General features: G+C 43.9%; 1 pseudogene; it reads right to left on the bottom strand.

The window, feature by feature from the left end:
• LOC148932387 (uncharacterized) lies at positions 1-6,120 on the bottom strand (annotated as a pseudogene).
• Positions 6,121-8,748: the final 2,628 nt, after the last annotated feature.

Genomic DNA, 8,748 nt, shown 5'->3' with positions numbered 1-8,748 from the left:
TCACTTCCCTCCGACCTGGTAACACGAAACACTTAGTAAAAATATCGAAATTTGCTGAACTTCTAGGTCAAAGAAATGAGCCTTTCATACTTGTGCATTTCCACAGACGATCAGAATTTTCAAAAATCTTTTTTGGGTTTTAGAAGTATATAAATTTTTTTGTATTTTTCATAAAAAAAACTTATTCATGTTATTTACACCTAAATGTTTAAATATTCTTGGGAATTAACCGGTCCAGTCGGCTGATCGAAAATTTTACTCTATCTACCTGACCCAGTAATTCCCGAAGAATATTTAAACATGGCTTACTAGGCAATATTGGAAGGTGTGTGGAGTGGAATTTCTTCCACTTCACACAACTCCGAACTATCCCTAAACACTTTCACTCTATGGCCATTAACAAGGAACGGAACAGAGTTAGCATTGACTCCCTGAATTTCCACTGCTCCATGCAGTCGAATGCCAACGATTGTGTAAGGCCCTATCCATTTTGACTTCAGCTTCCCAGGCATGAGCTTGAGTTTTGATTGGAAAAGGAGTACTTTCTGTCCAACCTGCAGCTCCTTGACCCGGAGGTTTTTATCGTGCCAGAGTTTGGTCCTCTCCTTATACCACATGGCTGAGTCGTATGATTCAATCCTTAATTCCTCCAGTTCCTGCAGTTGCATCTTCCTTTCTTCCTCACAGGCATGAGCCTTCATGTTCATTTCCTTGACTGCCCAATATGCTTTGTGTTCTATCTCCACGGGCAGGTGGCACATTTTTCCAAATACCAATCTGTAGGGTGACATTCCTATTGGTGTCTTGTAAGCGGTTCTGTAGGCCCAGAGAGCGTCGTCTAGACGTTTGCTCCAGTCTTTTCTCGAGGTATTCACTGTCTTCTCTAGGATCCCCTTTATTTCTCGATTCGAGATTTCAGCCTGTCCATTGGACTGGGGATGATACGCAGTAGATAACCTATGGTGGACTCCATATTTTCTCATCAGCGCTTCAATCGTCCTATTACAGAAATGAGTCCCTTGGTCGGAGATGATTGCTCGGGGCACGCCATAACGGTTGAATATATTCGCCTTCAGGAATCTTGAGACTTCCTTCGCGTCGCTCGAACTCGTAGCTTTGGCCTCGATCCACTTGGACACATAATCTACAGCAACCAATATGTACGTATTTCCATACGAAGATGGAATGGGCCCATGAAGTCCATGCCCCAAACATCAAAGATCTCGCAAACTATTATTGGATTCTGTGGCATCTCATGTCTCCTAGAAATCCCTCCGGTCAGTTGGCACCTACTGCAGTGCTGGCAGAACTCATAAGCATCTCTATTCAGCGAAGGCCAGTAGAACCCGCTATCCAGAACTTTTCTCGCCGTTTTCCTTGGGCCGAAATGTCCACCACATGCCAGTGCATGGCAATGGTTTAGCACGTCTCTTTGTTCCCACTCTGGAATACACCTTCTTATTACTTGATCTGGACCCATTTTCCAGAGGTATGGGTCATCCCAAAAGTAGTACTTGGAGTCGCTTTTAATCTTCATCCTCTGGGCCCTAGTTACTTCTTGTGCGGTAGGTAGTTCTCCAGTGACCAAATAATTCGCCAGGTCAGCAAACCAAGGCTCGTCATTCAGCTTGTTTTTCCATTTCTCTGACTCCTCGGGTCCAGTTAATGCTAATACTGCTACCCATCTGATTGGTCTAGTGGATTCCCCTAAGTAGTACAAATGTTCCTCTGGAAAAGCATCGGGGACGGCTTTCTCATCTTCTTCCTGGGTAATTCTGCTTAAATGGTCCGCCACTATATTCTCGGTTCCTCTCTTGTCTCTGACTTCCCAATCGAATTCTTGCAATAACAGCACCCATCGGATTAGCCTTAGCTTTGATTCCTTCTTGGCTAAAAGATACTTAATGGCTGCATGGTCAGTGAACACTATGGCCCTTGACCCCAGTAGATATGGTCTAAATTTTTCAAATGAGTATACCACTGCCAGCATCTCCTTCTCGGTGGTGTCATAATTCTTCTGGGCCTGGTTAAGAGTTTTCGAGGCGTAAAATATGACATAACTTCTTCCCTCGATTCTCTGGCCTAAAACTGCTCCTATGGCATAATCACTCGCGTCGCACATCACCTCAAAGGGGTAATCCCAGTTGGGCGAGCGGATTATCGGGGTCGTGACCAAACGATCCTTGAGTAGCTGGAAGGCTTTTTCACATTTATCATCAAATTTAAACTCCACATCATTCTGCAAAAGTCGTGTGAGGGGCTGGGCAATTTTTGCGAAGTCTTTTATGAACCTTCAGTAGAACCCTGCATGTCCCAAGAATCCACGAATTTCCTTCTGATTCGTTGGGTATGGAAGCTTAGAGATGACTTCCACCTTCGCTTGATCTACCTCGATTCCCCTCTCTGATACAACATGTCCCAGCACTATCCCCTCCTTGACCATGAAGTGGCACTTCTCGTAGTTTAGTACCAGGTTCTTCTTCCTGCATCTCTCCAAAACAATATCTAGGTGCCCCAGGCAAGCTTCGAAAGAGTCTCCATAGACGGTGAAGTCATCCATAAAAATTTCTATGCAGTCCTCCAGTAGATCCGAGAAAATGCTCATCATGCATCGCTGAAACGTCCCAGGTGCGTTGCACAGACCAAAAGGCATTCTCCGGTAAGCGTATGTTCCAAAGGGGCAGGTAAATGTTGTCTTCTCCTGATCCTCCGGATTGACATATATTTGGAAGTACCCACTATAACCATCTAGAAAACAGAAGTATTGTTTTCCCGCCAACCTCTCCAGCATTTGGTCGATGAAGGGTAGTGGGAAATGATCCTTGCGTGTGGCTGCATTGAGTTTCCTGTAGTCTATGCACATTCTCCATCCCGTGACTAATCGTGTGGGCACCAGCTCGTTGCGGTCATTCTTGACTACTTGTATTCCTGATTTCTTTGGCACCATGTGGACAGGACTCACCCATTCACTATCGGGAATAGAGTAAATGATCCCCAGGGCTAGCAGCTTCAATATTTCCTTTAGGACTTCCTCCCTCATATTGGGGTTGAGTTTTCTTTGTGGATCTCGATATGCTTTGGCTCCTTCTTCCAAACGGATGTGATGCATGCACAGATCGGGGCTGATCCCCACTAGGTCAGCAGAGTCCATCCTATTGCTTTCTGGTTCCTCCCCAGCACTTTTAATAGCTTAACTTCTTGCTCCTGGGTCAGAAGGTTGTTGATTATGACAGGCAGAGATTCGCCTTCTCCTAAGTAAGCATACTTCAGGCCCGGAGGAAGATTCTTCAATTCCTTCTTTGGAGAGGGTACTTCAGGGGGTAGTGGATTTTTCTCCAGACCTTTCTTGACCAGCTTATCCAACTCTGGCAACTTTTCCACACTGGCCAGTTGAACTGATTCCTTGGACCCAGGGGATCTGGCCTTGCCGCAGAAATCCATTATTGCCCTTGTGATCTCTCCGTCAGATAGCCCTTGTCCCATAATTGCTTCGCACCATCCTGCAACTTCTTTCCCAATGGTCTCAGTCATTTCTGAAGTGTCAACCTGTTCCTGCAATAATTCGGTCTCAAGAAACTCCTGGACCAGGGGGTTAATGACATCAACAAAATGGAGGTTTTCCACGTCGAGTGGCTTCCTCATAGCTTCATCAATGCTAAAAGTGAATTTCTCCCCGTTGTAATCTAAACAGATGGTGCCATCAAAAACATCAATTATAGTTTTAGCGGTCCTCAAAAACGGTCTTCCTAGGAGAATGCCACTAGACTCAACTGTTTCGTTTTCACTCATTTTTATCACATGAAAATCAGCGGGGTATAGAAAATTATGAACTTTTACTATCACGTTTTCTAATACTCCTTCAGGGCTAATGCATGATCTATCAGCTAGCTGGATTACCACTTTCGTATCAGTCATTCTGGCTCCCATCAGTTTTTTATATATGGAAAGCGGTAACACATTAATAGACGCACCTAAATCACACATAGCATGCTCGACTCTGACACCTCCTATAGTGATAGGTAAGGTAAACATACCTGGGTCAGTTTGCTTTGAAGGCATTATCCTTTTCTGAATTACTGCAGACACATTCTCCCCAATCACGATCTTCCCGTCAGATTTTGCCTTGCCCGCAACGAATTCCTTGATGAATTTGCTGAACGGGGGAAGCTTCAAAGCCTCCAGGAACGGGAGGTTGATCTCCAGCTTTCCAAAGATCTCCATGAAATCCACGGGGTTGTCCTTTTTCTTCTTGGCATCCCCTCTGTAGGGAAAAGGTTTCACCCTCTTTATCGAGCTGGTAGGATCTTCCTTAGAAGGTTCTCCCGCCTCTCCTTCTTCTTTTCTTTCAATTTCTACCTCAGGCTCGGGGTCTAGGAAAAATGGGTCCGCCATCTGAGGCAACGATCCTCCCAAGTCACCGGCTTGAAGATCATCCTCTGCTTCAACTTCTTCTTTTTGCTGGACCGGGTGGATAACATTCTCGCTCCTTGGCACTAACATTTCATCATTTTCCTTCAGCTTGGGTCCCTCATATGCTTTCCCAGATCTCAGGGTAACTTGGCTGATGTTTGCCCTTTCTGGTGGTTTTACCGAGGCTGGAATCCTTCCCTCATTCCCTCGCATGTCGCTCAGGGACGTTGCGAGCTGAGATAATTGCTTCGACATTAGATCCATCGTGGCCTTGTGTTCCTGCTGAGCATCCTGGAGCTTGTGGACTACGTCATTGTTTGCCAGCAAGTTATTCTGCATGTGCTGTTGAGAATTTACTAGGTCATGGACCATATCATCCAGATTCCTCTGGACCCGAGTGTTGGGTTGACTACCACTTGGCCCTTGACCATGATTCGGTCCACCCCCTTGATGCGGCCGAAAATTCCCTTGACCTCCTTGGTTATTGTTGTACTGATTCCCCGGCCCCTGATAGTTGTTGTTCCTTTGGTGTGGGGGTACATATGAGCTTCCTTGGTTATTTTGGTTCCTATTGTTCCAGCTGGATTGATGTCCTTGACCTCCTTGACTCCAATTGCCTTGCCCCTCTTGACATCTTTGGGACCAGTTGGGTTGGTTCCCTTGGTTTCCTTGGTTTCCTTCCGTGTTAGTAATCTGGAGTTGAGGGTTTTGATTCCCCTCGGACCATCTGAAGCATGGATTTTTCCTCCATGGAGCGTCTTTGATTCTCCATTGGTTCCAATTGTTGCCTTGATTATTTTGGTTCCAATTTCCTAATGCATTTATATGGGCTGGACAATCAATCCCTCCTTGAGATCCACAATAATGGTAACCATCCTCTGGACCCAGTGCTTGTTTTTCTTTCTCTGTTGGACCCGGTGACTCATTCTTCCCTAGGGCAGCTAGGATAGTTTTCTCGAGCTGCTCCATTCTGACATCCATCCTTGCATCCACTCGGGCATCCACCCTTTCTTCATTTTGCACTGTGACTGCATCCGCAGTCCCTCTCCTTAGAATGGTACGAGGTGAATCGTATGCTTTTTTTGCATCAATTAATCTTCGCAGTATCTCTCGGGCCTCGCTCACCTTCCTCTTGGTGAAATTTCCTCCACTAGCGGTGTTCATCAGATCTTTGGACTCAGGTTTCGCCCCTTCATAGAACAAATAGAAGGTTTCGGTCTCCATCATCCTGTGGTTTGGGCAGGCATCAAGCAGCCCTTTAAAACGAGACCAATATTGACTCAGCGATTCGTCATACTCCTGCTTGCACTCCTGAATTTCTTTCTTCAGGGCATTCATTTTGTTGGATGGGAAGAAGTAATCCAAGAATTCTAACTTGAAATCCTTCCACGTATGGATGGATTCTGGTGGCAACCTTAGCAACCAAGTGTTCGCCTCTCCCTTCAGCGCAAATGGAATTGCGCGTAGGCGGTAATCCTCCTCTGTTGTATCATTGGGTCTCTTTTGGATACTGCAAAGCTTACTGAACTCATTTAGGAATTCATAGGGACATTCATTTCTCCGGCCTGAGAAATTTGGCAGAACACCCAGTACATTAGTTTTGATGTCGATCGCCCTCTGGCGCTGGGTAGAAACGATAGCATGGGCTGGCTCCCCATCTAAATGACCAGTGAGCCAGCCGATCTCCGGATCATCGTCCACGTTGGCCATGTCCTCAACGTTTTCCTCCTCCGACTTGGGTTCTTTTTTTACTGACGAAGTTGACTCCTCGTCGCTCTCCGAACTCAGGTGAACTGGATTCCCTGTTGTAAGCCCCGATCTGGTGGTGACTGGGAATATAGTTTCCTTGACCCGCCAACTAGTTTGGGCGCTTCTCCAACCAGGTGAGTTATTCCAGTGTCCGAACCGGTAGCTCCTGTTCATAAACTGAAAAAAGAAACAAAAAGAAGCATAATAAATAAATTATTTACACCAAAACATTCGCAAGTACACAAATAACACCATGCAGTCCCCGGCAACGGCGCCATTTGAGAAGTGAGTAATAGTGATAGCGTGCAGTGCAGGTGCGGTGTGATGTCACTCGATCTAACAGGTCCAAGGGATTCGGCTAGGCTTCCAAATCTAGGCGATCTTAAGACTATCAGAAAGGGGTCGTTGGGTGCACTCTATTCTTCTCAAAACCTCAACCCACTATACTACAACTAGTACAGGGAAGTAAAGGATCGATCCCACGAGGACGAAGGTGCTACGAAACTGCATTTGCGGACATTTTGGAAAGGAAGGGTTGGCTGCTGCCACGCAATTTTTGTGGGTTGAGAACTTAACCTACTGGGTCTAACAGAATTGAGCTACTCTACTCTACCTACTGGGTCTAAGAACTGAAACGTACGGAGCATGCATGACTGGAAGAAACTTAACTAGAAAGACTTTCCAAATTTGGGTAAACAAGCATAAAGCGAAAAGCAAAGCAAATTTCCTTAAACTACCAGGTACTGGAAAAAACATGCAGAAAAGTAAAAGGACAATTCAGACTGTACTGACATGATCTGGAGGAAATGCAGAAAAAGTGAAGTACATGCAGAAAGTAGCTGACATAAAGCAGATCTGTTTCTAACTACCAACAACTTCATCTTCTTCGGAAATCAAATGAGGATAGCAGAGAAAAACAGAATAATAAGCATCATGAAAACAGAGCAAACTTCCGATTCAAGTGTAAAACAAGAATTTAAAGCCTAAACTAACAGATCTACGCTACTGGACCTAAAGGATGCATAAACAGAAAGCAAATAGCCATAATCATGCACAATCGTAAACAGCAAACATCAATATGCGAAACTCCAACTCGGATGCGCTAAATCTCAACAACTCCGAACATCTCCAAACACAAATCCTCAACCTCCATCAACAAATAATAGACTTCAATTCCGAAAAACCAACAACAAACCAAAAAACGAAAGCTAAACACGAAAGATTGACACAAACTTAGAGATATCCAACCAAAAGCAAACATGAACTTCCATAATAACTACTAATAAGTCTGAATCCAGCAAATCTAAGTGAAAACAAGAGTTGCGAAACTTAAAAACCAACAAAGTACTAAACGAAAGCAAATGAAATTGTTTCTTCGCCTCCACGAGGCGGTGTTACACAGCAAAATGACAACGGCGACGATGAGAACCACGGTGGCCAGAGCTTTCCATATCCAAGTGTGCAGTAGACGAGATGGAAAAGATTAAATGTGGAACTAGAGCTAGGAAAAGCATCCAAAAGTGGCTGTTCATGGATATCTTGCTCTTCAAGGTTGAGCTCTTTATATAGGTGAGGTTCTGATCCCTAGGGTATCCCTTGGTGAATTTACGCTCTTGCCCTTGAGTAAGACTCTTTTAAAATGATCTGCTCTTCCTCCATTCTGCTCCTGTCGCCCACTTTTGATTCTCCCAGGTCCGAGCGACGACTTCCGATTTTTGCTTCAATCCATCTCTTTTGCATCTGCCAGGTCAGGTAACAGCAACTCCTAGACCTGGTAGATTTACTACGCACCTGAACTCACATAACGCACATTAGTGTCCCAAATGCACAGAATTTTAACCTTAAACCGATGCATGAAACGAGCCTTATCAGTTAGCAATTTAAGAAAAGATAGCATTATAACGCACCTCCCACTGCTCTCTATGTATAATATCTCCCTTAACTTGTACCTTCCTACCAACAAAAATAAGAAAAGAAGGGATTTGAATTTAACTAAGCGTGCGTGAATGCAGTTAGCCTAATAGTTTTGTAGACAGTATATAATTTAGTCATTTGTTCCAATTAATTTACATTTAACATCTTTTGAATCCAGACATGGATATATTTCTTTTGGCAAAAAAAAAAATTAGAGTAATTATTTTTTAATCACCCTGAGATTAAGACATTTTCATATTATAAAAAAATGATAGCATTGACTCTTATTTATAGTGGGTATTTTTTGGAAACTATTTGATATTATGTGAATTTGGAATTTATCTTCTTGCTAAGATTGACCTAATTTAATAAATATTTCGCTGCACCGACAATAAACATTGCAAATTTCCAAGGTTACAAAATTGTCAATACATACAACAAAAACACACACGCGCGCAGACTCCAAGATAAATGAATTTAAACAACTAAACAAAGTAATAAAATAATCATGATCTCAACCTGTTTCATAATGAAATATTGCTATGCTTGCATAAATTTACAAGTAATCCTAGTTGTACAGATATACAAATTGATGTCCGAGTCCCCGACGTGGTCTATAAGAGCATAGTTAATGCAGGCGGGCTTGACCACACCTGGGTCACGGCTGGGACGGGT

Source organism: Salvia hispanica, chromosome 2, assembly GCF_029641045.1.
Source record: "Salvia hispanica isolate PSC_SH4W2 chromosome 2, Shi_PSC_v1, whole genome shotgun sequence".
Classification (NCBI taxonomy): Eukaryota; Viridiplantae; Streptophyta; class Magnoliopsida; order Lamiales; family Lamiaceae; genus Salvia; species Salvia hispanica.
Note: the sequence above shows the minus strand (reverse complement) of the source record. Positions and strands in the feature narration are given on the sequence as shown.